Genomic DNA, 15,117 nt, shown 5'->3' with positions numbered 1-15,117 from the left:
AATGAGAGAAACTGTCGCCGTCCGGATCGATTTTTATGGCTCCATGTTTCAGGCAGAGACACAGCGAGGACCCCCCCCCCCCTCGTCTCCGGGCGCAGGTGAGGCCCATAAGAAGAGGAGCAGCTTATTGCTGAGTTTATTGCTCCGGTTTGAGGAGAACACCCCCGTTAATGAAGTCAAATGTCCGGAGGGCCGAGGCTCTTTCTCTGGTGCAAAGAGCTGCGGCTGACATCATCACACCAAACAGCTCAATACGGCTCCTCGGCCCCGGCGGCGCTCTCTCGCCACTGATCGCCCTAATTGATCTTTTTAAAGAGTTATTGACGAGTGCGGGCAGTAAAGTGGTCGGTGGCCAGATGCCTCCGTGCCTCACCGTGTCACACTGGCACAACTCCTGGAGGGGAATAGCCCCCCCCCCCCCCCCCCCCCAGTAAATTCAATTGTGCCCGTGCGGATGCCTCATCGCGCCACCTGCACACCGAGCGCATGTGAGAATGGAAATAAAACCGACAACGCTCTCGACGAGTCATGACACTTGCTGGATCTGCTCTCTGAGGCCTCAGGAAGCATTTCCCCCTGCGAGCAGCAGACAAGGCAACAATAGGCGACAGCGGAGCAGCTAGCCCTGAAATAGGAATGACATACTTTATTATGAGTTTGACATCTCATGGGAAGACGCGTCTCCTTCCCCAATCCGAGCAAAAATACAATTTCTACGCATGTTATTCTGCCCAGCATTGGGAAAGCAGGGGTTTGCCTAATAAGATAAGTGGCAGAGCAGCATTTATTATGGACAGCTGCTCATGTTTCATGTATCGAGGCAGAAAGCAGCTCGTCCTGTGACATCCCGCTGATGTACTTCTCGTGCCGTGACATGCAGTCAGTCAAAGCAGTGACACAATCCTTCACACACACACACACACACACACAGGCGCACTCACACAAACCCACACAAACACACATATATGTGCATTCGTGCTCCTTCGGCAAACACAATGTTTATAATTCCAATAATCCCAGTATATCCACTGGGAATTAATGCATGTTGCTTATGTAATGCATGAGCTAAATCCCTTTCTCAGGCCAGGGGAAGTACAGTTGGGTATGAATCCCCCCTGCTGAGGGGAAAGCGACTCTCTGAGATGCTGTTAGCACATCGCACAGAGAGGAGCAATCCATCTCTCTTCATCCTCCCTCGTCTCATCTCCCCAGCAGGGCCTTCCTCAGATTGCCGGGTGAGATGTCTGCGGTGCCGCCGCCTGGAAAAGGACCTCGCTTCTCATCAGGGACGAGAGGAGGGAACCGCTGGAGTCTAACAGACAAGTGGGATCTGGAACACACGCTTCATGGCTCTCTAGTCGGGAGCTGTGTTCTTGCCCGACATGTAGGAACGATTTCTGTCTCAACTTGCACACATGGAGAAATACAGCGATACACTTCCAGGTTCCCCAGGGACAAACATACTCCTTTTCCTTTCTGTGTGATATGTACATTTTTTTAATGCCACAATAAAAAAGCCTATAAACAAGAAATAGGAACAAAGTTTGTCAAAAAAAAATCAACACTTTGTATTTTATTAGTGGCCTCAGAATTAGTTTGATGGTTCACTTTGACTCTGGTGAGTGGGTTCGATCTCCTGTGAGAAGAACCGAGTGAGAGTCTCATCTTCATCTGTCAGAGTCAGGTCCAGTTGAAGAGTTCAGTTCAATCAAAGACTTAGAAGTTTTTAAAAACCAGAGTTTATCTCCAATGTTCCGAGAGGAAACTTTCAAAACATGAAGAATTCGGTGGTGAATAGTTTGGTGGATTTGTCAAAGTAGCATCACCTCTGGTTGAGGAAGCAGAGGATCATGGGAAATAGTCAGTGTTCAGTTATGTTTCAGGAGACAAAACGAAGGGTTGACTGTAAATCGCTGGGACAGAACGAATCACAACATGTGGCTGCAGGGGGCGCTGTTGCTCAGTAAAAGCTACATACAATTTAAATCCAGGTACGTTCTTAGGGCCGTTATGGAGCAACACAACAAACAGCAAACATTACACTGACAAGTTAGCGCCTTATAAGGAACTCGTTCAACAGACATTTATTTGGAAATGTGCTTCTAGACATCTGGTGAATTTAAATCCACTACTTAACTTTCTAATCTCTCTTTAAAAGGCTTAATATTCACGTGTCTTTGTCTCTGTTAGGATTGACAGGTAGTGCACAGTGGGTTCATTCGAGCTTTTGGCTGAAACAATACCGGTGAGAATTAATTCATCAGAACGAAATCAGAGCAGCGATGAGACGTGAGACAAAAACAATGAGCTGAAAGAAGCCAGCAGGCTCCACCCAGCTCAGAGGAACTGCAGGGTCGGCTAATAAACCTCTGTCATTCAGCCATTTAAGGTGATATTAGGCATATACCACATTATAAACCACATTATATACAGTCATTTCATCCATAGTTAATAAATATTGATCGAAGCAGCTTTACAGCAGGGTTTTTAAGTTGCGTAATAAAGCAGGACCGGCCTCGAGGCCTTTATCGTGTCAATTAATATTGACATTGAGTCAAACACTGTATATGACCAAAGAAATGTTCAATAAAAGACTAATTGACACAGAGTGGATCTGGAGCTTGTGATTCCCTCACAGTTCTCAGGGGGAGTTCTCCGATCCGACTGCTCGGTAATCTTTACTTCATTCACTAACAACATCTTAGAGCAGATCAACATTTCTGAAAAATCTGATGTCATTAAAGTCCAATTAGTCTTGATTCTCTGCTGGAGTTTGATTCGAGCTCCTAATTTGACGAGGGACTGTTGGAAGTCAATAAAAACAATCAGGTAATAATCAGCAGCCACGTTAGCATCATGGGCTGTTCCTCAGTTTACCAGCACATACACTCCCCAGTGTTCTATTTCTCTGGAGCTAAACTAATTTATCGTAAACATTTTATGTTGATGCAGTAGGATGTCATGATAAACTGTTGAGATACTGGAGCTAGCAACCTGCATGTAAATACTTTGTCCACTAGGGGTCTCTTTATCACAATACCTCGCTTCATGACATCGTGAAGCAGTGTGGGATCATGGGAGTTGTTATCTTCGCCACCATTGCCGATGAAAATCGACCTGAAGCAGCAAAGTGCAAACTTTTCCTTAATTGGACATCGTTAGCGTCAGAAGTTACAGCAGAGACAGACGGAGTCACGACTTTGGAGGATATGATGCAAATTAAATGGCGAACAAAATAAAACGTCTAGTTATCTTGAACAAAATGTGATTTTCAATAGCTTGCACATTGTTCTCTAGCTGAATGAAGATTTGTCACATATCTTCAAAATGACAGCAGCAGAGAACACAACAGGCCAATCAGAAAGCTCCGATATAATCGTTCTTTCAGACGAGTCCAGAGCGATTTCCATCCGTCTGCTCTCAAACCGGCGATAACCAGCTCAGGGAATCGGAGGAGAACTACACCAGAGCTGTTGCTTTGAAGCCTTGGTGTCATTGTAGTGAATATTCCCCCGGGACGTGAAGGCATCTACAGCTGGTGTTTCATTCATAAAGAAAAGGGAGAGACTGACACGATGGCAGAAAGACGTAAGAAAGAGAATGAACCAGTTTCTGTTGACAGACATTCCAGCACATCCCCACAGGGAAGCAGCTTATACACAGTATACGTGGAGAACAGCTGTACTTTACAAGGCTGACCCCTTCTTCGGATTCCCCCCCGGACACTATAATTGCCGCCCTGGCACTCTGACAACTTCTATAAGTACTGTCTCGATGTGTTCTTACACAAACACACCTTCACTTACGACCTGTCACAGCAGCAGCCACACAGGCAGGGCAGCAGGAGAGAGGATCACTGAGCAACATTTGCATTTGTTGGCGATAATTCAACCATCTATCGAAACATCTGGCATCAGCCACAGTGGAGGCTGCAACCAGTCTAAACGAGAGAGAGTGTGTGTGTCTGTGTGTGTGTGTGTGTGTGTGTGGATACAATCAAACACCTGCTGTTTGTGCACAGCAGGTGTTTGATTGTATCCGGATCAACCTACGCGCACGCACACACACACACACACACATACACACACACACACACAAACGTACAGGTACACTTGCATGCTCACACGTCTCATCTGCACTCTTGAGTCGTGATAAGTTCTTGATATGAGCTAGCCCCCCCACCAGCGCCCTCTACTGGGTCATGACTCAAACTACTTCAGGTGGTCTAGATTGTATATTTTGAAAATGCTTGTGTGTATTTCACAAGCATTTTCGAATATAAACCTTCGAATGACCACATTTTTGTAATAACTTGAATTTTGGACCAAGCCATGCTAATGATTTCCATTTGCCTCAAGGCGCTTCGCTACACTATGGTATTACCCGCAGTCCTCAGTTCTTCACGTAACAACCCGGACGTTAGAGATCTGAGACGTCCGTCTGTCTCGACCAGCGAGTCCAAAAGAACTTTTCAAAAGAAGCCCAGCTGTTCCTCTAACGACTTTTCCGTTTGAAAGTTTTGCGATCCTTCCCTTTCTTTCCCCTCTGGTTTCATTTGATTTGAAGTCTAACAGCAAAATGAATCAGTAAAACGGCAATTTAAAATTCAACAAGAGGTTGAAACCACCCTCTTCTGTCACATTAAGCAATCTCCCTTTGCGCTGACTGGCAGAGAGAAGTCCCAGTGAACCCGAGCGGCAGAGGGACGTGTCCTCGCCACTGTTCTCGTCTGCTCGACTGAATTACGCTAATGTGTCAAAATCTATGTGAAGGTGACGTATAGATGCTAACATGTCAGACACGGCTCCATTGAGTGGAGTATTAGTGTGGGAAGTGCCACTGGCAGCCGATTAGAGGGTTCACACCTCGGCTGCACTGCCCCTGCCTCCTCCCTGAAGTCCAGACGGAGACAGGAAGGGATGTGAAGGGGGTGAGACATAAAAGTGGAGGTGGAGCAGTGTGTGTGTGTGGGGGGGGGGGGGGGGGATGTGGAGACAGAGAGACATCTTCCTCCCTCTGTTCTGTGGCCAAAAACCACACTGCAGCTGAAATTTGCTTTAGCCGCCCGCCCCCTCTCCTCTTCATCGACAGCAGATTTAAAGCTTTGGTCTCCTCTCTGGTCTTTATTCCACAAACACTAAATATTATAATAGCTCGTCGCTGGCAGAACACATCACAGGACGTGATATGTGCGATACCCACGTCTCCCTGTCCACCTTTGTCTCACCCTTTGGTCCAGATTGACCCTTGTACACTGCAAAAGTCAGAAGATTTTTCACAAAAAGCAGAAGTGCAGGTACTCGAAGCTCGAGCGGGAGCAGGAGTCCAAAGTGCTGCAATTACCTGCGACCTTTCGTTCCTCTCTTCCTGTCCCTCTGTATAAAACACCCGCCTCCACCGGCCCTGGGCTTTCTGGTTTGAACTAAACACAACCTTTCCCACTTCTCCTGAAAGTTTCCTCTTTCTCTAATCTACCGGGTGCTTTCCAGACACTTTTTTACTTGATTCACCCGCTGCTGAAGCACACAAGGCTTTGATGGAGGCAGGATAACCAGAAGCTCTGGTTCTGAAAAACAGAAAACCTCCTCTGCACCTTGTTCGAAGAGAACCGGCCTGAACGGAGGGGCAGGAAACGAGCGAGAGAAGAGAGAGCGTGACAAGAAAGAGAGGAAAGGATGATCAAGAGACAAGCCTCCACAGTTTTCAGCCCTTTCAGTTCACAGGAACAACTTCACTCAAAGTCCAGAAAGTCTGGGCCAATGAAGAGGACTGGTGGGGGGGGGGGGGAATGCCCCGGTGCCTCGTGGGAAATCAGTGCCTTAATTAAGCAGGCCTGGTTTCTGTCACCAAGTGCAGGGCTAACGGGCTTCGCTCATTATAGTCCTGATTATTGCTGTACCCCGGCAATCACAGAAAAAAGAGCCAGTAAACACAACCGTCAATGATTTCTTGCCAATCTGATGGCAAGCTCACATCAGCGTTAATATTCCACAGCCGCACAGCCTCCTCCTCCTCCTCCTCCTCCTCCTCCTCATCATCATCTCCTCCTCCTCTCCACGTCTCCTTTCCTTCTTTTTATTCAACAAGGCAAACAAATCAAAGACCAGTGATCAAGAAGCCAAAAGGGTTTTAAGCAGGAAGTAAAACAGATTTGAAGCTGTTGACGTCAACAAAAAACGAAACTAAAAATCGACCAGAACTCAAGTGTCCCTCGTTGTGTTCAGTCCCACTGAGGTGACTGCGCGGCCTTGTACTGAGAGACGCAGCCATTCATCCACAGGACCCAGATTCAGACCCTGGTGTTGACAGGTGTCCTCCGTGCTGAGGCGTCCCTGAGCATCTCGGGAAGGACACGGTCAGAGGAAGGTGTTTTCACAGGGAGACGGATGTGAGTAAGTTCAGGCAGCAAGAGGTTGAAGAAACACAAACAATCACAATCACTGTTTTTTATATAGTTTCTGTCCAATCAGAGCCGGCGACAGATGAAACTTGTGTGATGACTCAGAAATAATAATACAAAATGGAGGATGCACTTTGAGTCACGATGATTCACTGGTTGCATTAACGTTAATGAAGCTACATGAAAAACAAACATTTCATGGTTTCACAAAGAATAAGTTTTACTGTCTTACAGAAAAATGCTTTAAATTGAATCTAATGTTCAATATATTTGGGTTGTTGGTGTTTTCTTAGTATTTATATAATTTATAGATGTGAAAAACATCTGAGGAATCATTACTAATTTCTTTTAATATATCGATCGGTCGATGAATTTCAATCTATAATGTTTACTCCCTAATATTGTTATTGGTATCAGCTCCGGTGTCTGCACTCATGACTTCATTTTATTTATTCATACCACTCTCTGTAGATCTTTACTTTTGTTATGACAAGTCAGCACGTTGGGAACTGTGATTGAAATTTGACATATTATTAGATAATGAAATTAATGCTTGAAGGATCCCCTGCACTGTCTGAGAAAAAAATAAAGACCTGCAATAAATAAAGTGTCATGGCTTTACAACAACCAGGTACATTTACCTTGTCTGCTATTATTTACTATCGGTGGATTCAACGACAAGATAAACAATAACAAAAAACGCAATGTTGTCCTCGGCCTCCAGCGATCGACCCCTAACTCGCTTCAGGCTCAGGGGACAAAGAGCTGTCAGTGACCCTGAAGGGTGAGGGGCTCCAGCCTGATCAATACAATATAACATGACTTCACAATATCCAGTTGGAGGACATGAGGGCATCGGATGTCTCTGCAGTGGGAGACACACACACACACACACACACACACACACGTGAAACATGCAGCTACACAAAGTGGAGCGGAGGGATGATGGCTCGCAGGGAAGTGTGTGCTCCTGCGAGTTAAGTCACGACGAGGAGCTGGGAGCCAGGTTTATTTATAAACGCTGTGGAGAGGAGTCCTAGGTAGTCACGAAGCTGGACGCCCGGTCTGGTTATTCTGATTCCACAGCAGCAGGACTGCAGCTGTCCTCCATCAGCACCACCTCGATGTCCCTCACAACCTGCATCCGGCTCTGTGGGACCAGCAGGTCCCTTGTTTGACTCACGTAGCGAGCAGCTGGTCTCAGTACAGTGAGTGTTACACATCAGAAGAGGGTGTGTATGTGGGGGGGGGGGGGGGTAATAGAATGTGGCCTCTGTGACAGGATCCTCCTCTGATCCCGTGGTCATCACATTCTAACATGCATTTGCCGCTCTCGCTCGTTATCATGGATACACCCCCCCCCCCCCCCCCCACAGCTCTTTTCCAGCTCTTTCTCTAAATGCGACACATGACACACGACCACGTTCCACAGAACTCATTCGATTCCTCTAGTAATGCTCCTCATTATTAAATGAATCTCTTAAGGTTTTGGAATGTGGGTGTAACAGAAGTCTGAAGAAGTCCCCTTTGGGTTCAGGGGACAAGGGAGAAGAGTGTTTTTAGAGATTTGTGTCATTTCACAGAACTAACAACTAAATAAAACTAAAGTAATCGTTTAATTTAAGAAAAAAAAATTGGATAAAAGCTTGTTAGCTGAAGAACCGGCGCCAAAAAAACTGCAGAAGTAGCTGATGCCAAGTAAACATGGATTTAAACAACTGCTGCAAATGATTTAGTGGAAGAAAATGTGCAAAGAATACAGACACTTTATTTCAGTGAGGATATAAATACAAACTTTGTTTCCTGTCCAGAGAACGGCACTTTTACTTGGAAATGACGAGATACAAATATTCTGGATAAAATATGCACCAGAAAATGTTTTGTTGAATTTATCAAAAACTTAATAGGTATTCCTACGGGCTCAGTGAGAATGATTGATGACCACAGGTTCTTTGAATGTCCTCGAAGTTTTGGTTGTAAGTCAATTGAAAAGTACGTCCATTATGGAGCCATGAATTAGTCTAAAGACAATCAAGGGACAATCATTCATCTATTTGGATAGTTGAATAACTTTTGCTGTTTCAAGGATTTGAGGATTTGAATTTTGTAAAAAAATCTTTTACAGTTTCACAGCCAAAGAAAATAAATATCAGAATTTTACAGAGAAGATCTATCTGTTAATAAAGTAAATAATCTGTGGATTTATCAATAACAAAAAGAATTGGTAGCTGCAAACCCAGAGCAGTTAAGCGTGATAACCTCGACTCAAATCTTCAAACTCATCAGCGAATCCTTACCCTATCTTGTGAAAACAATTATTTTTGTTAGAACGTCTGACAGAAGGCAAAGCAACCTGTGAAACTCAGGACACGAGGGACATTGCTGAGCATTAAAGGGACTGTGGGAGGAGGAGGAGGAGGTGGAGGAGGAGGAGGAGGAGCAGGAGCTGGGCCAGTGGAGGAGAGGAGCTGGTCGGTTTTCACTTGTCATGCAGACTCACAACACTGTCTCCATAAAAACATGCTGACTGCCAGTGCTGAAGGAGAAAAAGACAAAAGGGAGGAGAGGACACTCAAAGGTACGGCGGAGGGGAGGAATTGAAAAAACACAGACAGCCGTGCTCCATGTTTTCTGAGCCAAGAGCGAGGCGAGCGAGCGAGGGAAGGGGGGGGGGTGGCTGTCGGTCGGGGGGGCTATATATTTTTGGGGATGTGTTGGAGCGAGCCCAAAGGTCCTCCTCTACAAGGACACAACGCAGTAAAACACTCAGAGATGAAGTGTCTGATCGGGGCCGACAAGGGAGGGAGAGGAGGAAGTTAGAGAGGATGCAGCCAGGCCTCTAACATGAGAGCCAGAGCAGCACCATGGTGGGGGGGGTAGGAGATGGTAGGGCTGAAGGCAAGAAACGCACGAGGGCTATTCTGGGTGTTGGGCGTGGGTCTGTGACAGCTTAGAGACTCGACGCCGGCCAAGTCCAACCCGCCTGCAGCCAAATGACAATAACCATCATAAATGAATGAGTCGGGACAGCGACAGGCTCCCCTCTGCATCAGGGAACAGGGAATCTGGGAAATGAAATAATAAAGCGTGGAGAGATGTGAAGACACGAGCTCCAGAAATAGAAATCTGGATGATGGTTCGAGATGAAAAACTCTTTCCTGGACATTTGTCTCCTTTCAAACCTAAATATTCTGGTACTTCAATCAATTCACATGCTGAAAAATAAAGAGTAGTATTAGAGGTTTCTTTGACCGTTTAATTTGATCCCTGTCCCATCTACTAACATGGAGGAGGTGGGTTTTATGACCTTTACTACAACCGGCCACTAGCAGGTGGTCTAGAGGGTTTGGCTGCACTTTCTCCTCATGCTAAGCTAAGTTCATCAAACACGTCCCGACAAAAGTGATCATAGTGGTTTGTTCCAAATGGCCTCATTGAAAGGGAAGAAGTTGTCTATCTAAGAAAGTGGTACGTTTCGATAAGCTTTTCCATATATGCACAACGTCTTCACATTTCAAAGAACCGTCCCTGGAAGGCATTCGTAGCGTCGCACTTACAGATATCTCTCTTTCAGACTTTGTTCCTTCAGAACTTTATTTTATCTTTTTGCATTCCTAAGAGAGAATTAAACTTTCTTCATGACTTCAAGTCTTAAGTCCACAACTTTCTGCTTCATTTGTGTATCGCACACTTTCCTTGTCAGTCTGTCGCACGAGTTCTGTTTGAACAGTGATAGTTTTATCATGTTCTTATTTCTCATTAGCCTTGAAGTTCTCTCAGCTCGTTTCATGGGTGTAATTCACTCCACGCTTTTTTAATTCATTGACTATTGAACATAACTGCCAATGAAACATTAATGTACCGAGACATTGGACTTCCGTTCTAAACCATAATTAACAAAGCAAATAGTGGTCATGATACAGACCAGAGGAGCTATTTGGGAAATGCAGGAACGTCCTCCACTCGTCTCTTCGCCCTGAGCGCAATGCATGATGGTATATGTTGTCTATCGGTTCTACACCATTTTTCACGATGCATTATGGGAAACACGAAGTGCACAAACTTGCGATACAGTGGACTATGGAGTGATTAGCTAGTGAGCTAGTAGCAGGGGAGCTAACTTGAGCCGTCTTTCTCAATACAACTCTTTAATGAATGAAATAACGTGCGACCCTGAGAACAGAATAAGAGAAACTACCAAGAAGCTTTAATTAGAGCATCATCCCAGTGTCACCAAACCTAAAACAGTTTGTAACCCTTTTTAATATGACCAGGCTGCATACTATTAGTATTTAAATAATCAAACCATTATAATATGACTCTCTACTCAAGGGTTGGACCACGTTCGCCCTCGAATTAGGCCTCAACTGCACATCCGTAAAGTTTTGTAATCTCGGACCCTCTGAAGAAATATGTCCACAAGACAGACAGAAGTATAAAAACCTGCAAATACAGACGGCTGCCTCTCTGATCCTTCCTTCTCCTGTCGGTGTCTTTTATATCACATTATGAGACTCTCTTTGTCTCAGCTGGGTCCTACACCTGGGCCTTCACATTTAGAAATACTCGTATTTTTACTACAAGGTGATCTCACATGCAGTATTTTATCAGGTCTTGTTGTCTCCATCTCCGCTCCTCTCTGTCACGTTGGCCTCTCGGTCGCTATTTCCACAGGACTCGGGCAGCTGACCAACATACAGCACATGTTTCACGGGTTAGGCCGCCTCTCCTCTCCTCTCTTCACCCTCTTCTCCTCTCTTCTCCTCTCCTCTCCTCTCCTCTCTTTGCCCTCTTCTCCTCTTCTCTCCTCTCCTCTCCGTTCCTCTCCTCTCCTCTCCTCTCCTCACATTGGTGCTACTACACATGCTGCTATTATTTTATGCATTTGCAGACAGAAACGGAGAGAGAGAGAGAGAGGGAGAAAGAAAGAGAAAAAGTCGCGCCTCAGCGAGTCTCTAATCAAGCAACAGAGAGCACATTTATGAGTGTGACCATGTGTGGTTCAGTGCAAATGTTCCTGTGCATCGTGTCTTTTTGTGCGTTCTGAGGATGTCACCACTTTTACAGTTACAGTGGAGGGAGCAGATGTGGGGGAGGGGTTGTAATGTGTTACCGTGTTCGCATGTGCGATTGTAATTGTGTTCTTTGTGAAGACCTGAGGACACGTATGTGAAGGGCCGGAACTCTATCAGTGTGTTTGAGGATTAATGTCACATTCATGTCAGATCGGAGTTTCAGTTGTTGATATGCACATCAACAGTCAAATTGTAATTCTGAAGCATATTCTGAAGTAAACTTAATATATCTGACTCACATATTTCTCCATGTTAAAGAAAAGTATGGCCTCTGCAGACTCTGACACTAGATACCTTAAAAAACACAAGATGGTTGCACCTGCATTTCGGATATTTTTACAAAATTTTTACATTTTTGTTTTATTTTGAAGTGTAGACGTGTTTTGTACAGTTTACGGTTCAAACCATGACAAGGATTAAGGGATACATATAAATTCATGCTGATAATATGTTTAGAATGATAATAAATTCTACACAGAAAATCTTCTCATGCTTCAAACATGTCTCTCATGTTCCTTTTTTTATTAGTGAGATGTTACAGTTTTATCTCAGCAGGCTTCTGTAAATTATTCACATAAAAGAACGGCCCTTGATGATGAGAGGTTGACAGGACACATGACATTGCTTTGTATCGAGAGGTCACCGTTTAAAAAGATGAAAACCATAAAAGGCCAAAGCTTTATGTGAAAGAGGCTCCTCAGATCTACAGTATGGAATTACAATCGTGTGTGTGTCAGTGTGTGTGTGTGTGTGTGTGTGTGTGGCAGTTTGTGTGTGTGGCAGTGGGGGGTACATTCGATTTGCTGCAGACACAGAGACATCACTGATTGAGAGGTGGAAGATGCACCGCTCTGAAAATAGTGACATGGATTTTCTAGGGAGGGGGGCATTGAGTGTGTGTGTGTGTTTGTCTGTTTGTGTGTCTGTGTGTGGGTGCGCCACCTCCTCACATTCACATTCAGTGGCCAAAATCCTATGGTATTATACAAACACACACAGCAACACACAAACACTTGAAAACACCATGAAATTACGATCATTATTCACAGCCCGAGGTCCTGGACACACAATGCTCCTGTGCACACTCCACAACACACACACACACACACACACACACACACACACACACACACATACACACACACTCATATCAGGCCTATAGCCAGGTTTTACACTGCAATTCTCTACAGTACATCACAGCTCTCTAACCTCGGGGCCGGCAACCAATGTAGTGTCTTCTGATGTTAGAATGGGTCCCATGATAAATACCTAATTATAAAGAAATGACTTTGGGCTGCACAGAGCCAACGTCACTCGGCCTGCCAATGAAAAGCCATCGAGTGGCTTCTATGACAGGAAGTGGCTGCATTTATAAATGATGGATTAAAACACCACATGTGATCCACAAGCTCAAACAGGAGAAAGATGTCCTGATAGTTTTGAGGATCCAAAGAATTTTCTGGGGCTGCACAACAAAGACAAAGTGTGTGAGCTCCTGCGCTGTGGAGTAACCTCCCCTGTCCTGTAGGGGCAGAGCCACTGGGTTTGTTTCTATAGAGAACGTGCTGCAGGTAAATACAGGTTAATTTAACCTACTGGTTCTCAAACTGGGGGTGGGCCCATGGGAACTGGAGCCACTGGAGGGGGAGACATGGAGGAGGATGCTAATGCACGAGTCGCATCCTCTATTATTGTAAAGGGTTGGTAAAATAACCATAACCCTAACTTTTTGGGGGTTCAGAGCCGAGTGATGTCTTGAAAAGTTTGCTGATTTAATTCTTTTAAACTCTTTATTATACTTTCCAAGTGCCACTGTAACACATTGTATGAGTTTGTCCCAAAAGCATTTAATCCTTAAACTGAAGAAAATATTAAAACCCTGAGACTCCAGGCTATTACGGATGATGATTTTAGACCCATTGCCAGTTAAACCATATTACAAAGCAAGCGAGGGATAATGAAAAATACAAACAATTTGACCTCACCACTCAAACTGAAAAGAAAACTCATTAAGCACTTGGAGACGAGGCGTACGTCTTATTTTGCCAGGTTAAAAATAGTGAACATTAATGATGGGATCTGGATCCCCTCCAAAATGTAATGAGATCTTCTTAGGGTCAAGCCTCCGCTACATGCTCCGAGTTTTTCAAGATGCATACACACAGACCAACAAACTTGAAGGGACTTCCGAAAGGCTAACACCCCATTTTGCCCTCACAGGATCTTAACGATACCACATCCTTCCACTAGGTGTCATGGTCATCGTTCGAGCAGTGTTTATGTAATCCTGTATTAGCCATCGAACCGTCACCTCCTCGGATTGGGTAATTTCATTTCTCTCTCCTCAGTATTCAGTGATGAAACCCTCTGGACACCTCCTGCTTCTCTCCTGTATGAAACAAACACAACAGCTGTGCACGCAGCTCACCAGATGATCACTCACAGGTGTACAACACAAGTGCAACACAATCTGTTTAACGGCAGCATCACCGATACACATGTTGGATATAAAAACCGGTGTGTTACTGTTGTGTTGAAGAAGACGTCAGATCTGAGGTTGAACTGGACGAGTTCCAGTGAATCCAGCAGAACCAGTGACGATCGGTGTTTTCGCTTCATTGCATCACAGCCTGCACTCTGACACGCCTTCACACGCTCACCTCACATGCTCACCCCCCTCCTGACACATCACACCTTGCTTTAATGCAGTGAAGGATGCTAGTGTACGAGTGTGTGTGTGTGTGAGTGTTTGTTTGGCACACAGAACCCCAGACAGGGATAATGGGGGGGAGGATGATTCGACATGTAAAGGAGGAACTCTCCTCCATCAGCGGATGTCCTCTGGTCTCTGATGAGATTATTGGACGGCTCCTCCCTCCCCCCTGGCCCCCGCGCTGTGTTGTCTTAAAAAGATTAACCACACCATTGTCTGTGCCAATAGTGACGGGACAATAAGGGGCAAGGCCTCGTGGGTAAGGTTGGAACGCTCTGCAGCTAATTCCATCCCAGGGAGCTCGTTGCCATCATCATCCGTCCCCTTCGAGTCCTCATTAACATCAGCTAACAGAGCAGGAGATGGGATTCGCTAGAGCCTCTCTGCTAATCACAGAATTTACCTGCCAGGGACAGGATGAGCCGTGACCAGTAAAACCAGCAGAGACGTGGGCTGGTTGAGGAATAAACCGCTGATATCATGAACCTTCGAAATCACATCACCCTGAGAGATCAGTAATGTTTCCAACAACCTCTGGACAGAACATCTACCGGAGCAGGTGCAGCGTCCTCTGGGGGGGGGGGGGGGGGGGGGGGGGTTCACACAAACAGGTCCAAACCTTCAGACTTTTTAAGTTTAGTCTGAACCAAGGGAACAGGTGTGAAACAAGTGTCGAACCAAAAGTGGCAGTTCTGGCCTGGATCCAACTGAACCATGGTTTGGATCAGACCAGATGCAGGAAGCTAGTGGTCGCCCCCCCCGATGATAAAATGTTTGAACAAAGACGAGGACGTGCATTTAGCTGATAGTAACAACATGAAGATATTACAGTGGAAATGAAATTAACGAGGTGAACCAGTTCATTGTCTCCATTCAGAGGCAGACACTACTGGTTTCTATGCTCTCAGCAAAGTGAATGCATGAAGCCA

At 45.3% G+C, this 15,117-nt stretch overlaps 1 protein-coding gene across 2 annotated transcripts in view; it reads right to left on the bottom strand.

Annotated features, from left to right (window-relative positions):
- slc8a3 (solute carrier family 8 member 3) overlaps positions 1-15,117 on the bottom strand; it is an 82,116-nt gene that overhangs the window by 27,053 nt on the left and 39,946 nt on the right. The window lies entirely within an intron of this gene.

The sequence above is a fragment of the Platichthys flesus genome, chromosome 10 (assembly GCF_949316205.1).
Source record: "Platichthys flesus chromosome 10, fPlaFle2.1, whole genome shotgun sequence".
In the NCBI taxonomy this organism is placed as follows: Eukaryota; Metazoa; Chordata; class Actinopteri; order Pleuronectiformes; family Pleuronectidae; genus Platichthys; species Platichthys flesus.
Note: the sequence above shows the minus strand (reverse complement) of the source record. Positions and strands in the feature narration are given on the sequence as shown.